Source organism: Vicia villosa, unplaced genomic scaffold, assembly GCF_029867415.1.
Source record: "Vicia villosa cultivar HV-30 ecotype Madison, WI unplaced genomic scaffold, Vvil1.0 ctg.000286F_1_1, whole genome shotgun sequence".
NCBI classification, from domain to species: domain Eukaryota; kingdom Viridiplantae; phylum Streptophyta; class Magnoliopsida; order Fabales; family Fabaceae; genus Vicia; species Vicia villosa.
The window spans coordinates 1,139,234-1,147,904 of NW_026705122.1; positions in this window are offsets into that span (position 1 = coordinate 1,139,234).

Below are 8,671 nucleotides of genomic sequence, written 5' to 3' on the forward strand. Positions count from 1 at the left end.
GACAGCTGGAGACTCCGCTGGGGACTACCTAAGCAAGTCGATCCTAGCCTTTGTTTGTTTCTTTTATTGGGTGTTTCTTGGTTTATTTGTATGTTTACATCTTGTATATATGTTTGGATATCATGTTTACTTTCCGCATGCATCTGGACTATATTATGGGTCCCCGTGGGGACCACATATTTTTCTGCGTTGTTTTGCAGGTGGGGGGTTTGTGTGAGGTAAAAGGCCCACTACCCAGGCCAGTGACACATAGGATTAGCGTGAATGCTCATGTTGACTCCCGTAGCGCTTGCAATGATCGAGTTCGACATGGGGTACCACAACTGGGCGAGGTTCTTTCCTGGAACATTGTGTCTGGCACGCTTGTTGCCTCAAACACTTTGTAGCCCATGGGAACTGTAGACCCTAGTGACCATTAGGGACCACTTGTCCGTGTCTAGACTTCATACCCGTGAGATTGGGGTGGGACAGGAAACCTTGACTCCTACATACCATTGCTTCTTCATATTTGAGGTCGGACCTTTATTTGGTCTGCTCTCATGGTGCTTGATATTATGGTATTCCAATAAGGCGTCGAACCTTTGATCCTGTGACACTTGGCCTGTACAGAAGCTTCACATCAGTTATTCAGAGGATTGTCTGGTGGTTACTCAGATCATATGGACCTTGATCCCATGCTTGCATTGCATAACATCATTGTTTTATCCACTTCATTTGTGGGGGATCCTAAAGTCTATTTCCAAAAAAAAAAAGAAAAAAAAGAAAAAAGAAAAAGAGAAAAGATACTCCATATAAAAAAAAAGCCTTGATTTTAAAAAAGGAGATAAAAAAAATGGAAGTGTGTGAAAAGACTTAAGGATCTCTCATAAATAAAACATGCATTCATACTATCATGCATTTCATGGTTCTTTCAAAAAAAACTTATGGGACCCCTTCTACTCAGATTCCAAGATCAACAACAGATTTGACTTCTCACCGCCACAAGCTCCTAGATCAACTATGGAACAACTCCGTGAGGTTTTTGACTGAGATGAGACCAGAAATGGAGACTGACATGAATCAGTGCATGGAGGTTATTCAAGCGTTTTCTCTTTGACAAGAAGAATTGAGACAAGTTCCTCAGAGGCGAAACGCAAATGTTAATCTCCCCCCATGAGAAGGTCTTATGAACCAGAATGTTGAAATAATGTTGAGATTCCTATTCTTGGTAAGGAGAATTCACATCATTGAGGTCTTCAAGTTTCCGAGTATTGAAGTTGACAAAAGGTTCCACCTCTTGGAGAAAAGATTGAAAGCCATAAAAAATCGTGACTCCACTGATTCAGATGTTGTTGGTTTGTGCCTAATGCCTGATATCAAGAAATGCAAGGGTCATCCACTCTCACTCCTAATGACGGATATTGAAGCTAAATTGGTAATCATCTCCTGTACATGTGTGGAAGTTGCTTGGGGCTCCCGATCGAGGGATAAGCAAGACGTATTCTTATCTTGAGCTTTGTACTATTTGCATTGCTCGAATCCCTTAAAGCACTACAAATTCCTAGGTGATTTCGTCTGAATCTTCTTCCAAGTGGTAATCGAGAGTGTTCTACACAACGCTTCTCTTTCTCAAGGTTTTGCTTCATACCCCAGTTGCCTCTTCTCGGAATTTCTCAAGAAGAATATGAGAAACAAGTGGATGTGATTCTATTTGCCTTGTGCCCATTCGTTTCCCTGCTTGTTGGAATTCCAATTGGTTAAGATTCGAGTATTGGGTCTTCTTCACCTCAAAAGCTCTCTTGAGTTTGATGACCATACAAGATTTTTCCCATTCATGATGGTGATTACTATTCCAATATCTCTGCATGGGGCTCCCGCACGAGGGATAAGCAAGACGTACTCTTATCTTGAGCATTGCATCACTCGCATTGCTCGAATCCCTAAAGCAAGGAAAAAGTTTACGACTCATGGGTGACTTCGTTGGAGTTCTCTTTTGGAGTAATCTGAAGTGTTTGGAAAGAACTGCAAAAAGTATTCAAGATCAATAAGTCCAGACGGAGTCAAGTCTCCTCAACAATGGCATTCATTTAGTTTCTTTATTGCATTCTCATTTGTAACATTTCATTGTTTGTTTAAGCATTGCTAGCATGTAAAAACTTGTTAATTTCTGAATGAAAATCATAATACATTGTTTATGTTTGTCTTGAAACCACCCATTCGTTATCACTCATAAAATGTTTTTGGCATTACGATACCAACTTTACTAATTGCTTGCTGAGGCAAAAAGCTGAGGGAGAATGATGAAAAAAAATGCAAAATCTCTAATCGTGTGTTTTTGAATAAAAACCTTACTGAGGATGTACAGGCATTGTTTCAAATCCCCAAACACTGGAGATATAAGGGAGATAGACCCTCGATAACCCCTTTGAGCCTTGAAGTAGGAGTTTCTTTTTTAATCATAAAGACCCTTATTTTAACCTTGGGGCAGGGTAGTGTTCATTTAACTTGATTGAGTGTTCAAAACTCACCAAAAAGGTATGCATCTAAGGATACAACAATGGTTATCCTTCAAAAGGTTGAGGAATGTCAAAACTGCAATGATTATCCTTATTCCATCAAGAGATCAAGAGATGACGATACCACAATGGTAATCCTTCATCAAAACAAAGGACTGAGGCAGTCGCAATCACCTCCAACGAATCAAAGATAATGCGAGGTCACACGACTTGTAAAAAAAAAATAGAAAAAAAAAGAAAGAAAAGGCAAAAGAATAATAAGAAGAAAAGGATGAAAAGAAAATGGCAAAAGAAGCACGAAAAAAAAAGATGATGAAATTGCCAAGCAAGAACAAAGCCGTGTGATCATGAATCAGAAGAATAAAAAGTGAGCGACCGCCATGTCCAAAGAACCTCATTGATTCCTCAACCATTTCAAAATTCCTTGTGAGGGATGAACACTCGTATCAAGCTAAATTGAACATAGGACTGGAGAACATCACGAAGGGGGGTGGGTACAAATAATTTTGAGCCTAAATATCCTTTGTTTCTTTAAACCGTGAACCCGGCCAAGTTACAACCCTTAAAAGTCCTAATTGAAGTAGGGTTTATCTTGAAAGCGCACCCCGAAGAGATAGCGTTTAACTGACTCCCAATGAAGCGAGACTCATATCCATGTTGGTATCGTACGTTTGCTTTATTTTCCATACACAAAAATCGAGGTTGTGTCAACTAGTGATTCAGTCACAAGAGGTCGCAACCTCATTTCATAAAAAGTTTTAAAACTTCAAGACTAACATAGGCTTTGCATTAGAATCATCATTCTTAAAATTAACATTCTTTTACATACAAATATGTGCTTAACGTCAAGGAAGTTACCATGATGAGAATCAGTGAGTAACTTGATCATGTCAAAGTACAAGAGACTTGAGAACTCCGAGGAGGAAAAGCTAATCACCTCAAATGTTGACCATCAAGGGGCAAGTTATCCAAAGAACTCCCCGTTGGGCATGAACAGTTAATGCTTCCCTTGATTACCTTGAGGGGAAGAGTTTGAAGACTCCGTTGAGCGTGGTAAAGTTGTTTTCATGTTTGTTTGACTTCAAAACAATGGAAGCTTGAGGATTCTAGTAAGATGTACCTAATCAGGGGCAATTGAATGGAGGTTTCACCTCTCAAATTCAGCATATCTGGGGCAATCATGTCGATAAATCTCCTCAAGCTTTGATCAATCTGGGGCAATCAAGTCGAGGAACCTCTCTTGAGTTCAACCAATCTAGGGCAGTTACGTCGAGATTCGACAAATCTCTCCAAGGATCCTTTGGGGAAAATTCCTCCATAAGTCACGAAGCTTGGGGCACAATTATGAGTTTTTTGTCGCTCCATGACCATAGGAGTTTATTTCTCCTAGAAGTTTGGTCTCTCCCCAAGCACAGGAGTTTATTTCTCCTGAGAGTTGTTCCATTTCTCCAACCTGGTGCCCTTATTCGGATAATCCCCAACATGGTGAATTGAGGGAATCTCCTCAAGTTGAAAATCTTCCAAGCAGTGGCACATGGTGAGAAGTCCAAAGTCATTCTATGTTCTGGAAGGCAACAACAAGAGTGTGCTCTTACAAGTCAAAGTCCAATATCTTTTGGCACCTCTACATGGTCCTTAACGCCAAGGGTATTCTCCCTGGTGTTTACCTCACTAATGCCTTTATTTGGCACTCTACATATAGTGTTCACTGCATATAACATTGCATCCTCAAAAGCGTAGCATATCCGTCAAAGCGGATCATTACGCCATAGAAAAATTCAAACATGCATACAAAGCATAAGCCAGATAATATAAATCAGCACCCAATCGAGACAATGATACTTCCCCACATAAAAAATGTCCTTACAAATTCCGATTGATATCTGCTACTACACTACAAATCTCCTCCAGCCACGGTGCCGATACCTGGTGTCCTCAATCCCCAGAAGAAGTCTCGTTTTTTTCCTCTCTCCAGTATGGATCGGATACAATGTCTTTCTTCGTCAGAATCGTTGTCTCCGAGGTTATTTCCCGTGTGCTGCGTGCAGATTAGAGCGTGAATGAGGGTGGGCATTCAACCCATCTCATTTTTCAACCGTTTGAATAACCATACTTGGTGTGTGGCAATTCGAACGATTGCCGCTCTTGAAGAGTTACACCCCGCCTTTTGGCCTGAGGGATTAATGTAATTCTTATGCTTCGTAAGCATCGATATTCCCGTAATCCCCAGTGGTTACTATCGCCTTCTTGTCGAGTCTAGTCGTCTCTAGTCTTGTGATGGTTATTTCCCGTATGTTGCGTGCAAATTAGAGTGCGAATGAGGGTGGGCATTCAACCCATCTCATTTTTCAATCGTTTGAATAACCATACTTGGTGTGTGGTAATTCGAACGATTGCCACTCTTGAAGAGTTACACCCCGCCTTTGGCCTGAGGGATTAATGTAATTCTTATGCTTCGCAAGCATCAACATCTTCGTGATTATGTCTTTTGATCGAGTCTAGTCGTCACTGGTCTCTGTGATCTCTTCCCTCGTACGGGAAAACTTTTTAGATCCAACCCCCGTGTTGTGTATCCTTTGCCTTCCGTCTTGGCAAACCATTTCAAAACTAATTCCCAATCCCCAACCTCAGTGTTGATATTAATTCTTTCTTCCCTTGACCTCAGTGTCGATACCTTTCTTTTCCAACCTCAGTGTTGATGTCTATCCTTTCCTTGTCCAACCTCAGTGTTGATGCCTATCATTCCTTCGCCGACCTCTGCGTCGATGCCAATCGTCATTCACAACCTCAGTGTTGATGTTTATCTTTTCTCGTCCCAACCTCAGTGTTGATGTCCTCGACCTCAGTGTCGACGCCTTTCCTTTCACAACCTCAGTGTTGATGTCCCCCAACCTCAGTGTTGATATGCTCCAACCTCAGCGTTGATGTCCTCCAACCCCAGTGTTGATGTTTATCCTTTCTTTCAATTCTTGTGGATCGTAGGTCCGTTGACCTTATCCTCATCTTTTTCATTTCTTGTGGATCGTAGGGATGTTGACCTTATCCCCATCTTTTTTATTTCTTGTGGATCGTAGGTCCGTTGACCTTATCCTCATCCTTTTCAATTCTTGTGGATCGTAGGTCCGTTGACCTTATCCTCATCCTTTTCAATTCTTGTGGATCGTAGGTCCGTTGACCTTATCCCCATTTTTTTCAATTCTTGTGGATCGTAGGTCCGTTGACCTTATCCTCATCTTTTTCATTTCTTGTGGATCGTAGGTTCGTTGACCTTATCCCCATCTTTTTCATTCTTGTGGATCGTAGGTCCGTTGACCTTATCCTCATCTTTTTCATTTCTTGTGGATCGTAGGTCCGTTGACCTTATCCCCATCTTTTTCATTTATTGTGGACCGTAGGTCCGTTGACCTTATCCTCATCCTTTTCAATTCTTGTGGATCGTAGGTCCGTTGACCTTATCCCCATCTTTTTCATTCTTGTGGATCGTAGGTCCGTTGACCTTATCCTCATCTTTTTCATTTCCTGTGGATCGTAGGTCCGTTAACCTTATCCTCATCTTTTTCATTCTTGTGGATCGTAGGTCCGTTGACCTTATCCTCATCTTTTTTAAAGTGGGTTGTAGGGCCGTTGATCTTACCCTGAATTTGAGTCGTGAGTCTGTTATACTCGCCCTAGATTTGAGTCGCGGATCTGTTGATCCCACCCCGGATTCGAGTCATTTACCCTTACTTTCAATTTCTGAGTCAGTAGATTCTATCATTCCATCAAACCCGTATTTTCCAACCACAGTTTCATACAACAATCATTTCCATTGAGAACCTTGTATTGGCACCTTGGCTACGTTATAAGCTACCCCATTTCAACCCCTTACCATAAACTTTCCCATCAGAAAAAACAAAAATTTCTCTTTCCCCAGCAGATATCAGAAAAATAAAGATAACACTTACACCATCTTCTCTTCAGGACAAATTTCTGGTACTTTGATATTTAATCTTCTTCTACCTTGAATGTTCGAAAGGCTAGCGCCAATCTCACCTTCAGGTTTAAGACGATTAAATAGGGGCAGCTGTCATACCCCAAATTTGTCCTACCCTTTCAATTTTATCTGGTTTAGGCTTATGCATTTCATAGTCTCATGTACATACCTCCCATTAGGTCATTAACACAACATGCATCATTAATCAATAAATTTGGCATTGGGATCAAGGATCTTTGATATTGGGGGTTCTACCTCGCTCAAGCTTGGCTCATTTGATTCTTCTTTGAACATGGTACTGTGGAATTAGGGTTTCAATCTCTTATGTTCGAGTTCGGTCTTAGGGCTATCCTGAACACCTCTCCTACAATATTTCAAACCTAATTTTCATCTGAGGTTGTATCCAACAATTGTGAAAGGGTTTTGGCTGGACAAGAGTTATATGGGCTATCAATTCAATATTTTGGCTTGTGTGATTTGTAAGGCATATATTATGATACAATTGAAAAAGAATGATTACATCAAAGTAAAGAAGTGCGCTTATCATGTGTTTTGTTTCCAAATGTGGAAATTAACGAGTACGTGTACGAGTGGTGATTGAGATTTCATCTGAACACAGTTCAAGGTTCATGTCGAAGATGGTTCGTATCATATGAGTTTGTCATTCACTTTCAAAATCTACACATTCGAGGGATCTAAGGCCCATATATTTAAACATCCATAGAGTCCAACAAGTTCTACAAGAAAAGCCAAAAGGCCACTATTCACTACAAACACCCACATTATTCCAAGTTCATTCATTCAAGTTCAAATTCAAATTTACAAATAAAACTCATTATCTACAAACCATGCCCATCTTTTACATGTACAAAAAACCCACACATACAAGCCTTAAACTACCTATCCTAAAGCATAGATTCAATAAGCCATAGAACTTGATTCAAATTAGTCTTATTCTGCCTTGTTCCCATAATTCCTTGGCCACAGTATGAACCTATCCAAAATTCTATGCCATTTTCTTGCTTCTACTTGCATCCAAATTCGTCCATATCGGTTCTGCCCCACCTCCGCTTGCTACCAGAAACCACATTCATAACCTGCACCATATACCAGCCCTGCATAAACAAGAAAATAAATATACTTTCATGACAGTCCCATACATTCATACACGAAAATCAGCCCGTGACATAATATATTCTAACCTATCATTATCAGCCTATACATAGCCTACCACTGCATTCCATACATAACAGCCACTTGCATTCACAAGTCTAGTTCTCAAAAGAATCTCAGGTCTGACTGTTCATCAATCTAATTGTGCAGAAAACTCAATGAAAAAAAAGGAAAAGCGTTACTACAAAACCACGTACAGTCAATCGTGTCTCCATAAAGAATTGATCAGAACAGGGACAAAACATGAAAGATTCGGCAGACTAATTGCAAACAGCTCCAGTTCACACAAAATCCCACACACACATTCAAAGAAAATCCAAAGCAATACCTTGTCAATTCAAGTTGGACAGAAGCAAGAACTATCGTTGTATTCAGACTAAAACCATTCCTCTGTTATCTTTACTCCGGTTCAGCCCATTGTGATAACGTGAAGACATTGATTCGGCATCGCTCCTCACCATACAATTCACTATAGTCCCGCGGCAGAAGACTCGGCATCTATTTAGTCTGAATCCAATATCCACCAACGCGCATCCGTTCAAGCTAACGTCTGATAGGAATTCTGCAAAAGGAAATTGCAAAAAATTCAGAATAAAACTCCAGTGACATTGGTAACCAACAACTCACATTTGATAGAATTTTCAGTGTCAGCTATTAAACATCAAACCTAACTAACTAACATTTCAGTTAACAATTTCTAACAGCTTGGAACTCTTTCTCATTCACTAACTATCACACAACTAACCTAACAGAATGTAACCACCTAGCAACTAGCTCATAACAGAAATAACAAACTAAACTTCACTTCCTAACAAACATTCAACTAACAGAAAATCAGGAAACAGAATCCAGTTACCTCTATGTGATTCAGCCAATAGTCCCACATTCGAGAATTGGAGAAAGCTATGTTGCAAGCTGCGCTCCAAGTCCCACACCCAAGAATTCACCATCATTCCCTAATCATTGGCAATATATAAATGCTTCTGCAGTCACCATAAATTCAACTCCTATCTCTCATATTCTGCCCTCA